At 35.6% G+C, this 20,118-nt stretch overlaps 1 protein-coding gene across 29 annotated transcripts in view; it reads right to left on the reverse strand.

The window, feature by feature from the left end:
- PTPRD (protein tyrosine phosphatase receptor type D) overlaps positions 1 to 20,118 on the reverse strand; it is a 2,145,367-nt gene that overhangs the window by 1,572,105 nt on the left and 553,144 nt on the right. For all 29 annotated transcript variants that reach the window (XM_067744351.1, XM_067744350.1, XM_067744358.1 and 26 more), the window contains exon 3: positions 2,562 to 2,633. The gene's annotated coding sequence lies outside the window, so the exon portion shown is untranslated. The remainder of the gene's footprint in view (positions 1 to 2,561; positions 2,634 to 20,118) is intronic.

Consider the following 20,118-nt stretch of genomic DNA (forward strand, 5'->3'; position numbering starts at 1 on the left):
TTTATTAGACTGTAGATTAAAGGAACGATGTAGATGCAACATATCTGTATATCTGTATTTCAACAATGTATTTGACATGAGATTTTTGAAGGTAAGAGATGGAGAATGGGTTGCTGGATAACAGATAATTTACATGGATTCCTAACTGGTTCAGCAGTGTTAGGTTCTTGAATTAGAGGAGGGCTCAAATAAGTGGAAACAGCAATTATGAAGGATTTTATATCAAAGATTTGATGAGGCCTGGCTTGTCTGGAAAGTACTGAGTTTCTAATTTAATGTCTCACCACTTCCCTGTCTGTCTTCAGATCTCAACTGAGGCTTGGTTCCAGTTAAATGTGAGTTGCTACCATAAGGGTTAGGATGTGGCGGCTCTTGCTTTATATTCAACATTCAAAGGAAGTTAGCTGGTGCGCTATGAAAAACAACTTTTGTAGGATCGTTGGTTCATACAGGCAAAGACAATTTGGATTAAATGATATTTACTATAACCATTTAATCTTCCTCTCTTCTTCTCACAGTATGACCTCTGGTGGCTCACTACCAAAGATACTATTGAGAAAAAATTACTGGCAAGCTTATGAATGACTAAGGAGTTCTATCATACGGGACCATAAATGGTGTGAATAAGATATCCCCTTGGCAAGGTATCTTATCTTTGGTGGTACTCACGTGGACACAAGTTGCCCATACTATTTGGCTCTTTGATTCTCTACAATAACCCCTCTGGATTCTTTTACCCCTAAGCTTTCCAGAAGAGAAGTATTCAAATAATGTCACTAGATGCCACCATAAACCATCCCAACCACTTGATCCAGCCAATCCTGGCCAAACCAATCGCATGAACATACATATTTGTGTGTATAAATGCATAAACACACTTACTGACTTGCAGCATGCAGTGTATCTATTCAATCTAATGCTTAAAATAAGCTTTTTTCTAAAGAGTCTTTGAATGTCCAGTACAATTCCTGGGTGTTAACAGAAATAGAAGAAAACAGAAGATGTGTAGAACTGGGGATCTCTAGAACTATATATATATATAAACACACATATGTACATATATATTCATTGTATCTTTAAATTTTTCTATAGTGTGAATTTTATATTTTTTACTATTTGTCTATAATAACTGTGTATAAATATAATGGTAAATTTATGTAATTTATAAAAACTGTACATATATTTGAGTACATATTTAACTTTTTTTTTTTTTTTTTTTTTTGCGGTACGCGGGCCTCTCACTGTTGTGGCCTCTCCCGTTGCGGAGCACAGGCTCCGGACGCGCAGGCTCAGTGGCCGTGGCTCACGGGCCCAGCCGCTCCGCGGCATGTGGGATCTTCCCGGACCAGGGCACGAACCCGTGTCCCCTGCATCGGCAGGAGGACTCTCAACCACTGCGCCACCAGGGAAGCCCCATATTTAACATTTTTAACTGACGGAATGTTTCACCAAAAACATCTGGAGATAGCTCTAAAGGATGAGGGATGAAATGTGCCTCAAAAACTGTGGTTTAGAAGAACTGGGGAAATTGAAATTAATTAATGGTTAATGTAACACACGATATTTTAAAAAACAAGTGAATGTGTGTGTGTTTGTGAGTGTATGTGTGAGTGAGAGAGTTAATTGGATGGCTGAGGAGAGGGTTGTTCAGAAATATGATGCCAAAATATATTAATGCTATTTACAGATAACAGGGAAAACTAAACTGAAGCAAAAAGACTTGTATTTGGGGCTTCCCTGGTGGCGCAGTGGTTAAGAATCTGTCTGCCAATGCAGGGGACATGGGTTCAAGCCCCGGTCTGGGAAGATCCCACATGCCGCGGAGCAACTAAGCCCGTGTGCCACAACTACTGAGCCTGTGAGCCACAACTACTAAGCCTGTGCACCACAACTACTGAAGCCCCCATGCCTAGAGCCCGTGCTCTGCAACAAGAAGCCACCGCAATGAGAAGCCTGCACACCACAATGAAGAGCAGCCCCCGCTCACAGCAACTAGAGAAAGCCCATGTGCAGCAACAAAGACCCAACACAGCCAAAAATAAATAAAATAATTTATAAAAAAATAAAGACGTATTTGGTTTTATGGCATAGTAGTTCATAAGAACTATTTTACTTTAAAATTGAATTTCAATATGCAAAATGACTATCATGTATTATCTAAACTGATAGAATTTATTAGCTTTTATTGGACGGCAGCCTCAGACCTCATCATGCATGCTCATTCAACTACTGCTGTGGGCCACAGTGTCAATGAATAAAATATCTTTAAAATTACCTATAAGCAATAACACCACAATAGACTTAAAAAATTTACTAGTTTCCATTCTCCACATAATTTTAACTTTACATCTACAGGTTTAATAGTACTCCTATTACTAGATTAATTAAAAACAAAAATGAAATCCCAATGTTATAAATTTTGTTTGAAAAAAGGTCATTCTCTAATTAGGCAAGCAATGATGTTGACATGTGTTTAATCCTGCTCATTCTATATTATCACCAAGTCACAAGCTTCATTAAACTAAACTTTAAAAAGAGCAATTAGAATGAGTGAGACTTACCAACATATAGCCTTCCCCCACAAGATGATTAATGGCTGGAGGATGAAAAGTCTCAAACTCCTCAAGATTTCCCTGGAAGGAAAAAAAAAAAAAGGGAAACACATTCTGAATTTACATTTTTTGGCAGTTATATGATGCTAAATTTAAGTCAGTTGATGAGATGAAAAAGGAGAATAATAATAATTGACACTTTATAGATTAACGAAATTGACTAATGATTTGAAACAATACCATCAGAAGGGTGTTTATATTATTTCCTTCATGGAAAGTATTATAATCCATTTAAAGAATAGTTTAAAGAAAATCCATTTGAAGCGAACATTTAAAGAGCAAATATAATCCTTAAGTTTTTCTGATATAAAAGTTCATGCTATAAGAAATTATTCACTGATTAACCACAAACACATTTTCTTGTCTTAAATGAGAAGTTACTGAAAAGATAATATATTTTATATATAAGATCTTTACATCTGTTTTTGTTTTTCCGTGTTGCATAAGAAAATGAACCACTCACAATTTTTTAATGTTATACTACTCATTATTCACATATGTTTTCTTATAGATTCAGAAAGCAGTTTATCAAATTATGCTTATTATCTATAGAACTCTTGTCCCACATCCACGTGACTGCTGTACTCTAGGATAATCAACAATTTTCAAATTGACAGCACAGTACTAAACATAAAATAGTGAGGCCATAACTATAATAAACCATATACATCAAAAACCTTAAATGAGTCAGGATAGAGAATATGCAAGCCAATTGATGAATAGTCACCAGATGCACAGCTCAAAGAAAAACTATAGACAATTAAATATTCACTTAAAATCATACATTTAACAGCAGAAAATTGAACTGGGTGACAAAGATCAGGGGGTCCCATCAACTGTTTAATGATTGGTGGGTCATGTGCTCCTGAGTTCCAAAAACAAATCACAAATGGCAAAATTTCTACCATTTACTAAACACAAAGAACTGAGCATTTAGGGTTCATCATGATTCCCCATGTCTGATCCAAATGTCTCCTCCCAGCCAGGCTTTTTATGTTTCTCTCTTCCTAAAATGTTCCCTTGCTACAATGTTCCCTTGTTCAAACGTTATTCATTCTTTCTAGACCAAACTCTGAACTCATCTAATCTATGAAGCCATAATAATTTTTGCATTCATAGGCTTGTTCTAATATTAACACATACTCCATCATGTATTTTTCATATATGTACCCTCTTTTTTCAACCACATTTTTAGTTCATTGGAACAGCAATCATGTTCTATTGATTGTGTATGTATTCAGAATCCAGTAGATTTCTGACTATGTAGTAGAGAAAATATATTTACACAAATATATGTATATCTGTGTATAGCTAGGTAGATAGATATAGATTACTTAGTTAACTGGAAAGTCTTGGTACTATACACTATGTCTAAAATGATCAATGTCAAAATCTCCTTTGACTGACCAAGAAATGGCTTTTGGTTTTGAAAGGAAGGAACTGCTATTTCTGTCTAATTTGGCAAACACTTCTCACTCAGGACTAATAGAATACTACATTGAAACTAATTTCTTCTACATGCCTTTAGTGAATAATGTTAAAATCTAACAAGGTATTTCTATAACCTTCTGCTGAACTTACAAATAACCGGTTCTGCAGCACCTAAGCAAAATAACATGTATTGAGTAGTTACTATGTCCCAAATGCTTTTTGTATATTATGTTGATCTTATTTTTTTTAGCATGATTAAATGCAAACTAATGAGGTAGAATTTGTTGATTTCTCTACTTTTCAGATTAGAAACCTGAAATAAAGAGACTTTGAGCTACTTCCTCAAAGGCTCCTAGTCAGTAAATGGTAGAGCTGGAATTTAAACGCAGGCAGTCTGACTCAGAGCCTTTCATTCTAACTACAATAATACGCTACCTGTGTCTACAAATCACACATGCTAGATAAAGGGGAAGGGAATGCTAGAAGGAAGGAATAAGAAAGATACTTTACATATTGTCAAAATGTGGAACTGACATTTTTTTTAAAGCCAGGAGCAATTCCTAAAGGACTCTACCCTTCACACCCCTTCCCCAATACACCCAAGGCAGTCTTAGAACCAGTATTTTCATGTAAATAAGCCGACATGTTATAAAACCATTATCTAGTTATAGGATTATATATGGGAGTTTAAAACGAAAAATAAAATTTATTTTTAGATATTTACATGGGCATATTATCAAACAACTTTTATGTTACATTATAATTTAAGTTGTAGAATTTAATTTTAGGTACGATTTAAAATAGCTTTTAAATTTGGCCTTTACCTCTCTGCTTTTGAACATCTTACCATTAACAAATACAGCATCTGTAAAAACAGTATAATTTTGAGCTTTTAGTGCTATGGATTTCACATTTACCTAAACCAACCCTTTTCCCTAAACTGTGCACGTTGCAGAGACTAAAGCAATATTTAAAGACTGTGGTATTCAAAACTTATTCACAGGAATAATGCTACCCTTTCTTTCCAGGAGCTGATTTACAAGTTATTATAAGTCTTACAAAAAACATTTTTTTTGAGATTTATAGTATGCACTTAACTTTGAGATTAGTTACTGTCAATAGCATTCTCCCCTTTTAAAATTTAGGAAGAATGAGTCTCAAGCACATTGAATCATTGCTCAGTTTTACTCAAGTTGTTCGTAGAAGAACTTGCAGGGACTTCCCTGGCGGTCCAGTAGTTAAGACTCTGAGCTTCCAATGCAGGGGGCACAGGTTCAATCTCTGGTCGGGGAACTATGATCCACATGCTTCATGGTGTAGCCAAAAATGTTTAAAAATAAATAAGTAAAATAAAATTGAAATTTAAAAAAAAGAAGAACTTGAGTGTTTCCTCTGCTCTTTGAAGCTGGGTTTCCTGTTATTTCCTTTGTGTTGCATTGTCATCATTTTCTGGCACTTCATATTTTGCTTTTAGCTTTCACAGAAAAAGGAGAATAAAGACTCTCATACACTACCCGCACACACAAACAAGAACAAGGGTGTTTCTTTTTGAATGCTATCTATGTTTAAGCCCCTTACTTATTGTTACATAAGATCTGCCATTATAAATTTGGAAGCTCATCACTAATCTTCACACACACTAGTTATTTTTAAAAATTCGATGAACATCAATGTTACAAATTAAATCTTATCTCATGGTCACTGATTTTAATTCTTAGAACACTAAAAGTGCCTATGAATAGGTAACAAACACCAACAGTTAAGGAATATTAATAGGGAAAAGGGAAAATTTATGAAGTACACCTTCTGCTTATAGTGAAATAAAGTATATAAAAGAGGGAATTTCTGAGGGTTATAAAGATATACAATATAGAAAATAAGTGAAAATATAAAAAAGTATGTGCACTTATTCTGAAAGTTCTTTAGCCTCTTGTAATAAAGGATTTCTGTGAACAGATAGTTAATTAACATGCATTACCTAATAAAAGATGCATATGATGAAGACACATATAGTATAATGCTTTCATAAAAAGATCATAAAATATAATCATGCAAGCAATTGGCCTCAATCCACAAAGCTAAAACTAACTCTACATCTCACTGAAATTTGATCTCTCTTACAATAACCTCCTGTCATTCAATCTCTACTCCTTCATCTAAATCATAAATACATGTCGCTGCCTTTGACTCTTCTCCCAGTCTATCTCAGCCCCCTCACTCGTCTTACTTCCCTATCCAGGTTGATCCCAGGTTAACCTCCTCAGATACCCTCTAACCAAACCTTTATCACCTCTGCCCTCCTGCTGTCTCACTACTCTGCTAATGGAAAACTCTAGACCAACCTGACAGTCCATTTCCTCCATTCCAAATTTTATACTGCCCAACTCTGACAACTTGAGTTCCTTATTAATGAAACTCCTAATTAATGGCTTCTTTATTAATAATAATGGTTTATTTTGTCCAAAAAATGGGCTGGAAAAAGATAAGTGAGTAAAAAGCAGCAAGACAGCATGCTTCTGATGATTAACTATAGAGCACTGTCCAAGAACCAGAAACCCTATATCCTCATCTGTTTGTGTTTAAAAGATAGAAGAATATATGTACCCATCCAAATCATGGGATACTATATGCTTCATCAAGGATCATTGCAGATTCCTGCTGGCCTGTAGGTCCAAAACAAGGTTCACTCTTAGGTATTCATAATTGGCAGCTGGCAGCACACCCCCCTGCCACTAACACTGCATATCTTTCAAGTAAATCCAGTATTAGGTATTTCAAAAACTCATACTATTTTACTAACACTTTTGATAAGAGCCAGAGCAAGTTAGAGAGGACAGAGTGCATACATTAGCAGCATCTCTGCTTTCTAAGGCCTGTGTGTATCCCTTTCACAATGACATCTGAGACACACCAACGGTAGCCTGTTGACAGCTAGATGGTGACCAAAGTGTTACCTACCATGCTTAATTCCCTGATGTTTCTGAAATATAGGTCTGGCTAAGCATTCTAAGGCCCTTTTGCTTACTGAACACCAATTTTATCAGCATTTAAGGGTCATATCATATGACAGCCCAGCACACAATGTGAGTCAACCATTTAGATATCAAATAGCAGCAGAAGATCATTTATATATGTTTAAGAAATTTGATCAGGTTTCCACAAACTGCACAAATATTTTTTGAAATATGAAACAGATTCATTCACTTTACACTTAGTGAATGGTTTAATCAAGATAAGTTTCCTGTGGGAACAGACCACTAATACTTGAGAGAGACACAGTCTTCATCTTATTGGAAAGTGTGTCACTTATCTTAAATACAAAAGGCTGTTTTGTTTTGTTACACTGCAGTTGTAGTATCTAGAAAATGATTCCACTGAAGGGAACTTGAAAGACAGCTCAAATATCTTACTTTAAAGGAAAAAGGAAAATAAAGCAAACAAAACCCTTCTAAGCTTTGCATTCGAGATAGCTTTTATTTTTCTCCACTCTCTTCTCAGTCACACCCTCTCAAAAAAGTTGTTTGCCTTCACTAACTCTATTTTCAAACCTTCTCTTCATGGCTTATGCACTTTCTCAGAGATTCAGGTACTGACATTGCTACATCTGGAGTTGCCAATGACCTCCATATTGACAATTCCAATATAGACTTCAGTTATTTTACCTGTCTTATTTAACATTTGGTTCTGCTGACTACTGTTACCATCTTAAAACTTCTCTCCTAAATCCCATGACACTGCTTCCCTCTAGTTTTCTTCCTATCACTCTGGTTATTCCTTCTTAATTAATTGTTCATGTGTATCTTATGATATTTTTTTCTCAGCACTTCATCTTTGACACTTTGCCCTTCTCATTACATACCTTCATACAAAGCCATGGTTTCAAAAATAACCTATTACTAATAAATTCCACATGTATAGCTCCCAAACCCATATATCAAACTATTGGACATTTATACCTGAATGTCCCAAAGATGTTCCCAATTCAACCTATGAAAATGTTCAATCACCTTTCATCTATTAATCTGCTCTTTCAATCTCTATCTCTGTGAACAATAATAATAGATAACATTTATTCCACATTTACTCTGTACCTGACACTTGCAATATCTTATGCAAGTTCTCTACAACCTCATAAGGGAGATATTAATATTACCACCATTTTGAAGATGAAGAAACAGATGCACTTTAATTCATACAGGTAATAAGTATTTAATTCATACAGGTAATAAGTATTGGATATGGAATCCAAACAGATTGCCTACTCAATTAACCACTACACGTTGAAAGACATTTGCCCACTTGCACAAGTCAGACTCTCTGGGATCAATTAAGATTTCACTTTTATTCACCTCAGAAAGCTGTCATCACTCAGTTTTTAGATTATGGGTACAAAGCACTTATTGTATGCATTTCCTCCTCTCCATTTCTATGGCTCCAACTTTAGTTTAGATCTTCACTTCTCATCTTGATTATTTGAATAATTATGGCTCTTTTTACCAGCCCCTATACTGACAATAAACTTTAATCTCTGGTCTTGATTCCAAACACTTTATTCTGCTGTTGTTTAAGATCAGTCTATGTAACCTGGAAAAAAGACACATGAGTATGAAAAAAGTTGACCTAAATACCACCTTCATTTTCAACTGGCCATATAAAAAAGGCACATGCACAGATTTGATGGGCACAGAACTCTTCCCTTCTCCCACAGCACAACTTCCTAAGATAAAGGATAGAATTTCTAACCATCAAAAATATAATTGAATTGTCAAAAAACTGAAAGTCTATAAAAATTATGAAATAAAAGTCACCATTCTATTTGTACTTTGACAACTTAAAGTTCTCATTTGCATATATAAAATAATGCAAAGACCATGATTTTTCTCTCATGGAAAGTCCAAGGCATGCAAATTGTCGATGTCCCCACAGGCAGTTATGTTCATGATATGCCAAAATAAAGTTATGAGAAGTAAGTGTCTGTATGAGTTTTGCCTCCCAAAATTTAAAGTTTACTAGTCTCTATATATGTTTATACAGTAATGAAATAGAAGTTGCATTAAAAATTGTGAAGAGTTACTCAAGTAAACCAGATTACTAACTGAATTTAAGAATGTATATATATATATATATATATATATATATATATATATATTTTTTTTTTTTTTTTTTTTTTCAGTACACGGGCCTCTCACTGTTGTGGCCTCTCCCGTTGCGGAGCACAGGTTCCGGACGTGCAGGCTCAGCGGCCATGGCTCACGGGCCCAGCCGCTCCGCGGCATGTGGGATCTTCCCGGACTGGGGCACGAACCTGTGTCCCCTGCATCGGCAGGCAGACTCTCAACCACTGCATCACCAGGGAAGCCCAAGAATATTTTATTTCAATTTCCACCTGAAAGAAGTTCTCCTCACATAAAAAACACATGTGTCCTAAAGTCACTAACCTTCTATGACTCTCTTTTCTTATCTAGGGAAAAGAACATAGGGAGTAGGGGTTAGTAGATGAATTCTAAGCTCTCTTTCTGCTCTTACTCTTCCAATTTGGGCAGATTTTTCAAGTTAGATAAAATTGCTTTGGTGACATCATGTGAATGGTTAGAAAGGACAAAATGTGAACAATCAACAAACAACATTATACTGGTTTGGATAACAAAGACTGTAAGATATTTGTGATTTACAATTTGAGCTTCACAATTTGAATTATGTTACTTTCCAAGAAAAACAACCCAGAAGCTTTAATGCCACTCCCCTAATTGCTTTCAGTTAATGTGTACTTAATCAGAATCACAAAGGCATGCACATTGTTTTCAATAACAAATGGCTTTATTTCAAAGTGAGGCTATAATTGGAATAGAAAAAGTGAATGACAGCAGCAACCTCAGCATTTGGTAAAACTATACTCAGAAAAACTAGCTCAAACTAGAGGAAGCAGTGAGATGAGAAAGCATTTTTGGTTTAAAGGATCAATAAAAATGAATGCACTGATGTAATATTCCTGACCAGAGAGCTCAAAAGTATTTCCGTTTTGTTTCAAGTCTGATGTCATTGAATTAAGAACACTCACACAGTTTTCATGCAAGCAGGATGTAGCTTTGAATAAATAGCCATAGAGCACTTTCGACAATTGGTCAAAACACTTTAGATACATCTAACAGGGCGTCCTCGGAGCAGACGTGTTTCTGCCCAAACCGCGCACTAAAATTCCAATTATACAGGCAGCCGCATCACTACAACCTAATTGCCACTATCCTGAATGTGGGATGCAACCACTGCTTATGCGTCCTTGTTTTTCCCAAATCAGCATTAGTGATCTTCTCAATTTAGCAGTCTGCCCAGGGCTGTTGGGAGAACCAGCAATAAACTACTTAGTAAGAAGAGGCTACAAATTGGTTTGTGCTCGCGTATTTATGGGCTTATGTAGTTAATTTCTTTCCGAATCAGTGGATGGATTAAACATTTTCTTCCGTAGCAAGGAAAGGTTCTTTAAAAAATGAGATTTTAAAACTGATAAAAAAAAAATGGGAGAAAGAATTTAGCAAAAAGGTATTAAATGCAAAATTAAATTGAGCACTGATAAACCTCACTGTTAAGGCCATTTAAACAAATTGAAATGTATTCTTCCCTCTCAGTTTCACATAAAGTGCAATACGCCCTATTTTAAAATTAGATAAGCTGCTTAAAAGCTATTACTGTAAACTCCACCTTCTCGCTAAACAAATTTACTGTAATGTGGGTGAGATTGTTTTTCTTTCACTATTTCTATTTGTTGTTTTGAAGAGAGTGATATGTTTAAACTTTTTCATGTTCTTAAAGTAAATGCATTTCAATGTTTTTGAAAAATAAGAATGTAAAAATATAGAGTATTTCCATAAAAAAGCACATGCTTTCTGTAGAAGAAAAAATATATTTAAACAACTCACAAAAACACATTATGCCACTAGTGAAAGAAAATAACTTTTAAAAGTAACAATTGTAAATGATATTTTAATTTTTCATGCCCACACACACAAAAAAATTTGGTTTGAGAAATATATAGTTATATCTTAAGACAGTTTGAAATTATGTGAAAGACTGAGACTATATCACTGAAGAGTTTCCAGTTTTAATTTTAAATGTGCTAGAAACAGAGTAAGTAGAAATGTGAAATTCAATGGAATTGAATTCTGGGAAAGTCAAACTTAAAAGAACCAGATATCTTAACTATAGAAAACAGTTTTCTCAGTCGGTCACTAAATCACTTTTTAGGGGCCTAAAATAAAATAGGCCCATGAAAAAAAGCGTATTATATTTGGGATCAACTATTTCAAGCCCATTATTTACCGCTACCTAAAATTGAGGCATGGGGAAGGAGCAGAACCGTTCCCAATTGCCTTATTATATTTGAGCTTCTACAAGACTCACTAAAGTATTTACTATGAGCAATAAACCTAGCTTTAAAAATCTCAGCAATCTGGGTATCGCAGATATGAGAAGGCTACTAATTGGTTTAATCTTACCAAACATTATAACTTTTTTTTGCATGATCAAGTGCATGAAACGATTAAGCATTTTAAGAAATTTTATTACCTAAGGAAAAGAAAAGTTGTTTCTTAAAGCTAACATAACTTAAATAAAACATAAAGTTTATTTATTTTTATAAACTTATTTATTTATTTTGGGCTGCTTCGGGTCTTCATTGCTGTGCACAGGTTTTCTCTAGTTGTGGTGAGCGGGGGCTACCGTTCGTTGTGGTGTGCGGGCTTCTCACCGCAGTGGCTTCCCTTGTGGCGGAGCACGGGCGTCAGGCGTGTGGGCTTCAGTAGTTGTGGCACGCAGGCTCAGTAGTTGTGGCTTGCGGGCTCTAGAGCGCAGGCTCAGTAGTTGTGGCGCACGGACTTAGTTGCTCCGCGGCATGTGGGATCTTCCCCCTGCATTGGCAGGCAGATTCTTAACCACTGCGCCACCAGGGAGGTCCAAACATAAAGTTTAGATCCAGGCTGTCACCAATTAGCGGTTGCCTTCCCTGTGAATCCTAAATATAATGTGTGATCTCATCCGCTCATGGCAAAGTAACATCCTTCTTAGAAGCACATCCCCAGTGACAGCATTTCTGGAATGTCATTCTAGCTCAAGTAAAGCAGCATCCGCAGTACTGCACAATCATCCTCAGAAGTATTGCTATTTAGAAGCAGAACGACAATGAATAATGGTAAGAAATAGGGCACTGCCCCCGTGGGAATGCAGTAGCAGAGGTAGCAAAATACTTAAACTTCTGACTGCGTTTTCCCAGAGACTTAAACACCAGCAAATAAGGCCCTGTAGGCATGTAAAAGATAAGAGTGAATTTAACCCCCTTTTCACCTGCTCAGCTGCCACAAGTGTCGTTCTCTGTGTGTAATTTAAAGTTTATTCCATCTCTGGCCCTGCTATTGTGCATTCTGAGGAATCAGCATAAAGAGGCATGGGGAGATAGAAGACTCAAAGATCAATCCTGAAAGATTAATCTATTAAATGTAACCTATTAAAACACCATAGATGGTCAACTTAGTTAAAGGTAGCCCAATAGAGCTATTGAAAAGAAAGCTATTTATCTTGACTGTTTCCTAAGAACCCAGAAAGTTGCTATTCCGGCTCTGGGGTAGAATTCTGCCCTCAGCACTTTTACCTGCTGCCTTCTGCTGGCATTCTTATTAAGACGCACTTACCCTTAGGAAAGGTAACAAGATGGCTATTAGCGGGACCAAGAACACGCTCGACTCCATGAAGGAACTGACAGAGATGGTGCTGCTTGAGGAAGGTAAAATACAGAGAACTGAGAAGCAGTAGAGCACAGCCCAGATGAGGGAGAATTCCAGGACAGGAAGGTGGAGGGCTGTCTGGGTATGCTTAGTTTGGCCCCAACCCCGAAGTATACTGTTCCTCTCCCTACCCAGCCTCATTCAACTAAATCTAAATGACAGTTACCACCCAGAACTTTTTAAAATCTTGAGAATAGTTTATTGCAAACAGAAAACACAACATTTTCAAGAATCCATTGGTTTACGTAATATGAATGTATTTCTGAAAAAAAACTTGTCAATTCCCCATAATGTGGACACTTGAAGAGTTTAATCTAAGAGCCTAGAAAGAAAAAGCACAGTTTAAACTGAGAATACTTGAATTCTAATCTCACTTTTGGCATGTATCAAATGCGGGCATTTATTGAATTTTTATGGATTTCAGTTAGTTTCTCATTTATATAAAAGAGGGCAGGAGAGACAGATCACTTCTAAGGTATCACAGAACTCTAAAAACACAAGGCTGTACAAAATTAAATATTTTCTGGATGGGGATTAAAGAAAATATGAATTTTGCTACTGCCTCTTGGTTAGGGTTGGACATCAGATTATTTCTGCATAATAACCTGTCATGTATACATAAAACTAATGGATGCTATTCACACCACCAAAGTGATTCACACCATTTCAGTTTGAAAGATAGCATACCCTTTGCTTTACTTAGAGATCACAATTATGTTTGGGGAAGAAAGCAATTTTGATATTCCAATCACAAAATTATCTTTCAATGTGCTCATTTATCCATGGAAATTATTGCAGAAAATATTTAGTTGGCAATCTCCAACCAGGACTGGGATTTTAACTCCTCTCAGGGAACTTCTGTGGGATGCATAGTTAATTCAGGGGTTCCTATGCTCCTTCTAAAAAGTTTATAAAATTTTATGTGAAGTGCATGTGTGCATTTTCTGAGATGTTTCATAGTTTAGATCTGCAATTCAAAGTGGTTTAGGATGAAAAGAAAAAAAGGTGAAAAGGTGGTTCTCACCTGAAGATCAACATGACAGAAAGAGATAGGACAAAATGTAATGTTTCTGAGGCAACATTCAAGGTAAAAAAAAGTAGGATCTGCCCACACTCATCTGCAAAATTCCAAAGGCTGATTTGTCTTTAGCAGGGTAAATATCCAAATGCGTGAATAAATTACAATTCCAAAACAGATATTTTGATCATAAACTGTTGACAACTGTGATTTAAATGAACTCTCCCATTTTAATTTACTGGTTATTTTTTTTATGTTTTGTGACACAGGGACACAATTTCAGAATTTGCAACAAATATTTAAGCACATATCTTCCCTGCATAGAGTCCTTAACGTGAAAGAGCGGAGGTCAGTCTGAGTAAAGTCATGGAAGGTAAATAGGGAACCTTGTTTCTTGTTTGACACCCTGCCATCTACCGTTGAATACACCTGCAATTCATCAGAACCATGCCATGATAGAATAGACAGTCTCCCTAAAATTGTGTTTGTGTGTTTTAACAGGAATAAGAGAATAGTATCTAAGAGTTTTTCCTTAGAATAATTCTTTGTGATGGAATAATATAGAAGACATAACAGATTATCATCAAATTTTAAAAGATATCAATTATGCTACTAAACTTTTCTTCATATGTAAAAACAAAACAAAACAAAACAAATAAAGGTATAACAATTAAGCCTTTGATCTAAGGCTCTACATCCAGGGGAAGATGTTTTCAGAAGTAAAAATGGAATCAGACTTGGTTGATACTTAACAATCTTTCCACATAAAATGAGACTTAAGCTTGAAGTTAAAATCACTGTTGTATGAACAAATATACAAACAAAATAGCCACAAATGTAGAATGAAAATCCAGCTATTGGACTAATCTAATAATTTGCTCTCATTTTGCATTTCTCAGTGTTCACAAAGGTTATCTCATTTGGCCATCTCCCTGTTAGATTATTCATATTATACTCAATGTATAGATTTGGAAAATTGAAGCTCAGGGAGACTGGCAAATTTTCTCAAGTTTGCAGAGCTGGTAAGTAATAGAGCTGGGACCAGGGCAAACCTTTCAGAAGTTACAGGGCAGACTTTGTGCCATCATGGAAACAGACACAATTTTAAATGATCACAGGATTATCATCCACTATTCTGATTATTTGGGGGCCATTCAACATTCAACCTCCCTTTTGCTGCTAGTCTATGAGTCGTTTCATTAATAATCAACTAATAATTATGGTTCCAAAATCTCCTACATATAATTATGGTTCCAAAATCTCCTACATGTCACAGTGTGAAAGCTCCTCTCTCTATCCATCATTCCAGATGGTGGATACAAGAAGGTCTGATGACATATTTTGGGAAAGAAAATTTATTCAAGATTTAGAGATCGGGGCTTCCCTGGTGGCGCAGTGGTTGAGAGTCCGCCTGCCGATGCAGGGGACACAGGTTCGTGCCCTGGTCCGGGAAGATCCCACATGCCGCGGAGCGGCTGGGCCCGTGAGCCATGGCCACTGAGCCTGCGCGTCCGGAGCCTGTGCTCCGCAATGGGAGAGGCCACAACAGTGAGAGGCCCACGTACGGCAAAAAAAAAAAAAAAAAAAAAGATTTAGACATCAAAATGAGGTCTTTGAAGTAATTAGTTCATCCTTTCTTCTATTCACATTATTAGGAGACAGTTTAGAAAACACCTAAAACTTTTCTTTAGCCTAATTATCATTCTTTTATTTCCCTACAGACAGTTGCTAAGAATTTTTCTTAATTAAAAAAAAGCATAATTTGGGAAAACATTTTAATAATTGGAAAAATACTTAAAATGGAGAGGAGAGAAATCATGTTTAAATATTAGAAGAATTTCATATAAATTGAGAGTCTGGGAACAAGCAGGTGGGCATCTATAAAAAAATGACTACAGGATTACCAATCTGTCACTATTTTAAACAAAAAATACCCTTGCTTATAGAGGACTAGTTATATTGTAAGCTTAAAACAAAAATACAGATCACAGAAATCTTAATAACTAGATATTCTTTAAATTCACTACCTGTGATATAATTTAAGTGTATATTTTTTTACCTATCATTTACAGAACAATTTCTAGGTGATTTGGAATGAATGCAAAATAGAATGAATAAAATAAATTTGGCTGATGTACTATTAAGCTCTATAAACTATATTGTGCTATAATAATTACTATTTAAATATATGTAATTTGTTTAATACTATTTCATAATATGTACATATGATTACCTCAGATAACATGTCCCACAAAAAGACAAACATATGTTGTAAGGCATGGCCACTAGTCTGCACTGTTGTATAAGAAATATAAATTTCCACTGAAGTAATTTCTAAAAGGAACTAGCTCCATTAATTCTGTATTAAGAATCACAACTATCAGATCTCAGGTTTATATTTGCAATTTTCTATAAAACATTATATGGCAAATCAGTATTGTGGAAAATATTAAATTAAAACAATATAAAGCCATCAATGTTTCCCCTTTTCTTCTAAGTTCAAGAAAATGGAATTTTTAGTATTAAGATATTGATAATTTATGAAATATGTTAAACTACATAAAAGCCTTCCTTTAATTTGACGCATTATACAAAAATGCTCTAGCAGCTGGATGTAGCTAATGATCAAGTAATTTGCCTGCACATATTACTAACAAACCATCATAAATAGCTTCTCTAGATGGCCTCATTAGTGATTTTAGATAAATATGGTAAAGCGCATACATTAGTGATAATTCTTATATTTTGTTTTATGTAATTGTTTTCTCAGTTTTCCATAAACATTTTTAAGTTTGTTAGTTAAAGCACAATTATATCTTTGGATTTTTAACCCTTTCTCTACAAGTGTCTTATACTTCACTGACAAACTTGAGGAACTGTTAAATTACAGCCTCAACACTCAAAACTGTTTCAGGATTTGGAAAAATGGACATTTTAAACTAAAAGCAATATTGTAAACTCTTCACCCTTATAAAATGTTGTTTCAAATACCCTATATATATATCTTTTTTTTTTCCTAAGTATCAATACATAACAGGCTGAAAATCAGAATGAGAAATGTAGAAGTGTATCAGAAGTTGGCTTAGGGTTCTTCAGCGTTTCTCAGAAAAAGTCTATCTAAATATATACATTATTTACTTGCAACTTCACAGTGCTATATTTCAGAGAAAAATATATTCAATCAAATATGCACCATTTATCTGAAAAGATATGATGGATGATTTCATTCAGAGAACAATTAATATCCGCCACTCAGTTAATGAATATGAACAAGTATATGCTATTATTCTCGATATGTCTATAGTGAAAGCAAGATAGTTGAACCAAACACCCACCTTGTTTAAAAATGAAAATACCACAAAAACTGTGTGGGTCTCAAAACACTACTACACCTGTCATATAAAAATCTGTTTTGCACACCCAATGAAAAACAACTACAGACATCCAAACTACAATATTTTAAAGGTATTAAGCAGATCAAACATACACGAAAATTGGTCATTCAATTTTAAATGCCATGGCTATTTTGTTGCCATGGGTATTTTACTACTCAAACATCTCTTGCCATGTTGTGTAACAAAGAATATTTAATCTTTAGGAAGAATAATGTCATGGCAGCTCATCCATAGTTTGAATATTGCCACCTATAACACGTATAAATTAAATACATTATTTTGTGAACATAAAATCACAAGGTCTGAAAACTATAAATGTGAAGATGTAACACTCATGTGTGAATCCTTGCTCCAAACCTTCAATAAGTATGTGGCTGGGGCTTGTGTCCTAAACTCTCTATATCTCAGTTTCCTCATCTATAAAATGAGAATAATGATAGTAACTACCTTGTAGTTACAGGCACAAGATTATGCCTGTAAAGTCTTCAGCATACCTAGCATTTACTATACATGCAGTGATTGTTGGATATTCATTATTATTATTAATTTTATTTTATTAATTTGAGGAGATAATATTCTTCAGAATAAATCAGGTCGCATAAAATGCAGCCAAAGAAAATATCCTTCTTATGTTTGCAATTCACCATCTCTGGACTTTTGTTTCAACACTACCCAAGTAATTTTTTTTTTTTCCACCATCACAGCTCCCACATTTACACACCTGCCAAAATCTTGTTTTGACTCTGTAAGTATGAAAACATTGGAATTTCATTTTTCATGTAGCATACCACCATACATAAGATAGGATAACCTTGAAAATTTGGGTTTTATCCTACACTGTCAACTTGTATATTTGGATGTGAATACTCAATCGATCAGTTGGTTGACCACAGGCAATTCATTTAATTTTACAAAGACATAGTTATTTCATCTCTCAAAGATTACTATCCAATTCCTCAAAATTGTTGCAAGCAATACAGGTAAAACTCCTAACATAGAACTGTTAGCTCCTTCTCACTACCTATCAAATCCTATTTATTTTTGTGCCTCTTCCCAACAGGATTGCCAAGCAATCCTCATTTCAGATAGTTCCCATTACAGCCGAGTGGACTTCCTAGTTTCCTAACACGAGCATTAGCTGCCTCCAGGTTGATATTTGCTCTGCTCTTGAACCCAGCTGTCTATTTCTTGCTGTAAGTAGGAAACATATAAAAGGTTTTCTAGGTGAGACAGATGTTTACACATTTCTATTGCCATGTTTTCTAACAGCTGGTGTCTACTACTTTCCTGACCTTCTGCTTTGTTGCATTGCTTTCCTTAACCTCAGCCCTCACCTCCTTTGTGCTCCTTGCCCTGACTTGCTGCCCTTGACTTCTTAAATTATTACAAACTGTTTCATCTTTTGGTCAACAAGTGCTCAAGATTCTCTCATCTTCAGTACCTCACGTCTGCTTATTGATTTTTTTAAATCTAGTTTATATCCATGGCCTGATGGTAGCCTTTGACTTCTGTGTATGATCTGGCTTGTGGCTTCTTATATAATCTTTGAACTGTGCTTCTGGCCTCACCCCTGCCATTTGGATTCATTCCAGCTGTCTTCTTGTCTGTACATCCAGCTTTATCTTGGCTTCCAGTTTCATTGCATATCTTGAACCCTGACTTCACCAGTGATTGAGTCTCATCTTTCACTTTTTTTTTTTTTTTGCTCCTAATTTCATAAAGACTCCTATTACTTATAACTGCTCTGGAAATTAGAGAAGGAAAAAAAAAATCTATGGAAAGGTAGGATCTAGGACCATTAGCATTCACAAAGGCAAGTAAAGGGGTTTCCCATAACCTCTGATTCTTATATTTAACCCTCTTAGCTCATAGCTCCTTGGCACCCAGGAAACAAACAGTGACAGTCAATCCCCACCCATTCTCCCCTCCCCCTCCAAAATCCTATTTCCAGGGGTTTCTTTCATTAAAATGCTAACGAATTATAATTTAAACGATAAGCGTCCAAAATTTATGGAAGTTTTAAGAGTCAAGTTCAGTAAGCAGAAAGAACACAAAAGGTGGTTGTAGGATGATTACTTAGGATTAGGAGGTCTTGAATTATACTAGAACTGGAAGCCATTTGAGTCATTAGGGAGGAGGTCCGACACTAGGTTAGTTCAAGAGCAGGAAAGAGCTGCAGCCCTTGAATGCGACATTGAGGAGGTTGAAGAGGAAGGTTCAAATGTATACAATGTAAGTGGCAAAAGCAAAATGAGAAAAGCAAAGCCTTAGAGGAAAAAGCAATGATGTCAACTGCAAGCTGTCACAGGTTCTGGGACCACTTCCACGTGGCTACTGAGGAACACAGAGGTAAAGGGTGTGGGAGCTGAAAGGGATCTGGGCAACAATCCACTGCAGCCTCCTCATTTTTTCAGGACTTTTAACATACATCATTTCCTTCCTGACTCTGTGGGTCCATACTTAGAAACTTTGGCCCTGCATGTTCAATGCTTTCAGAAATAGTAGCTCCCTTAGAACATACTGAACTGGATTAAAAGAAGCAGCTTCGCTGGCAAAAAAATCTATGTGTGTATAGAACACATTTTGCCATCTGTCCCTTTTTTCCACTTTAAGTTAGGTTCCCTTTTTTATATCAAGTGACGCAATGCTGCCAAATCTTTTGGGTCAGTGTTCATAGTCAGAGTTATGAGGGAAATCTTCTGAAGGGAAAGTCAAGCTACTATATACTATGTGAGGGGAACTGAGAATTTTCCAACAGTAATTTTCTGCAGCTAAATATGAACCCCAAATACTCTTAATAAGGAAGAACAGTATATATTAAGTAGGGTAGGTTTTCCTTTAAATATATTTTATCTATTGTTCATAGCAGTAGTACTTGTAAACACGCAGTG

Source organism: Pseudorca crassidens, chromosome 7 (assembly GCF_039906515.1).
Source record: "Pseudorca crassidens isolate mPseCra1 chromosome 7, mPseCra1.hap1, whole genome shotgun sequence".
In the NCBI taxonomy this organism is placed as follows: domain Eukaryota; kingdom Metazoa; phylum Chordata; class Mammalia; order Artiodactyla; family Delphinidae; genus Pseudorca; species Pseudorca crassidens.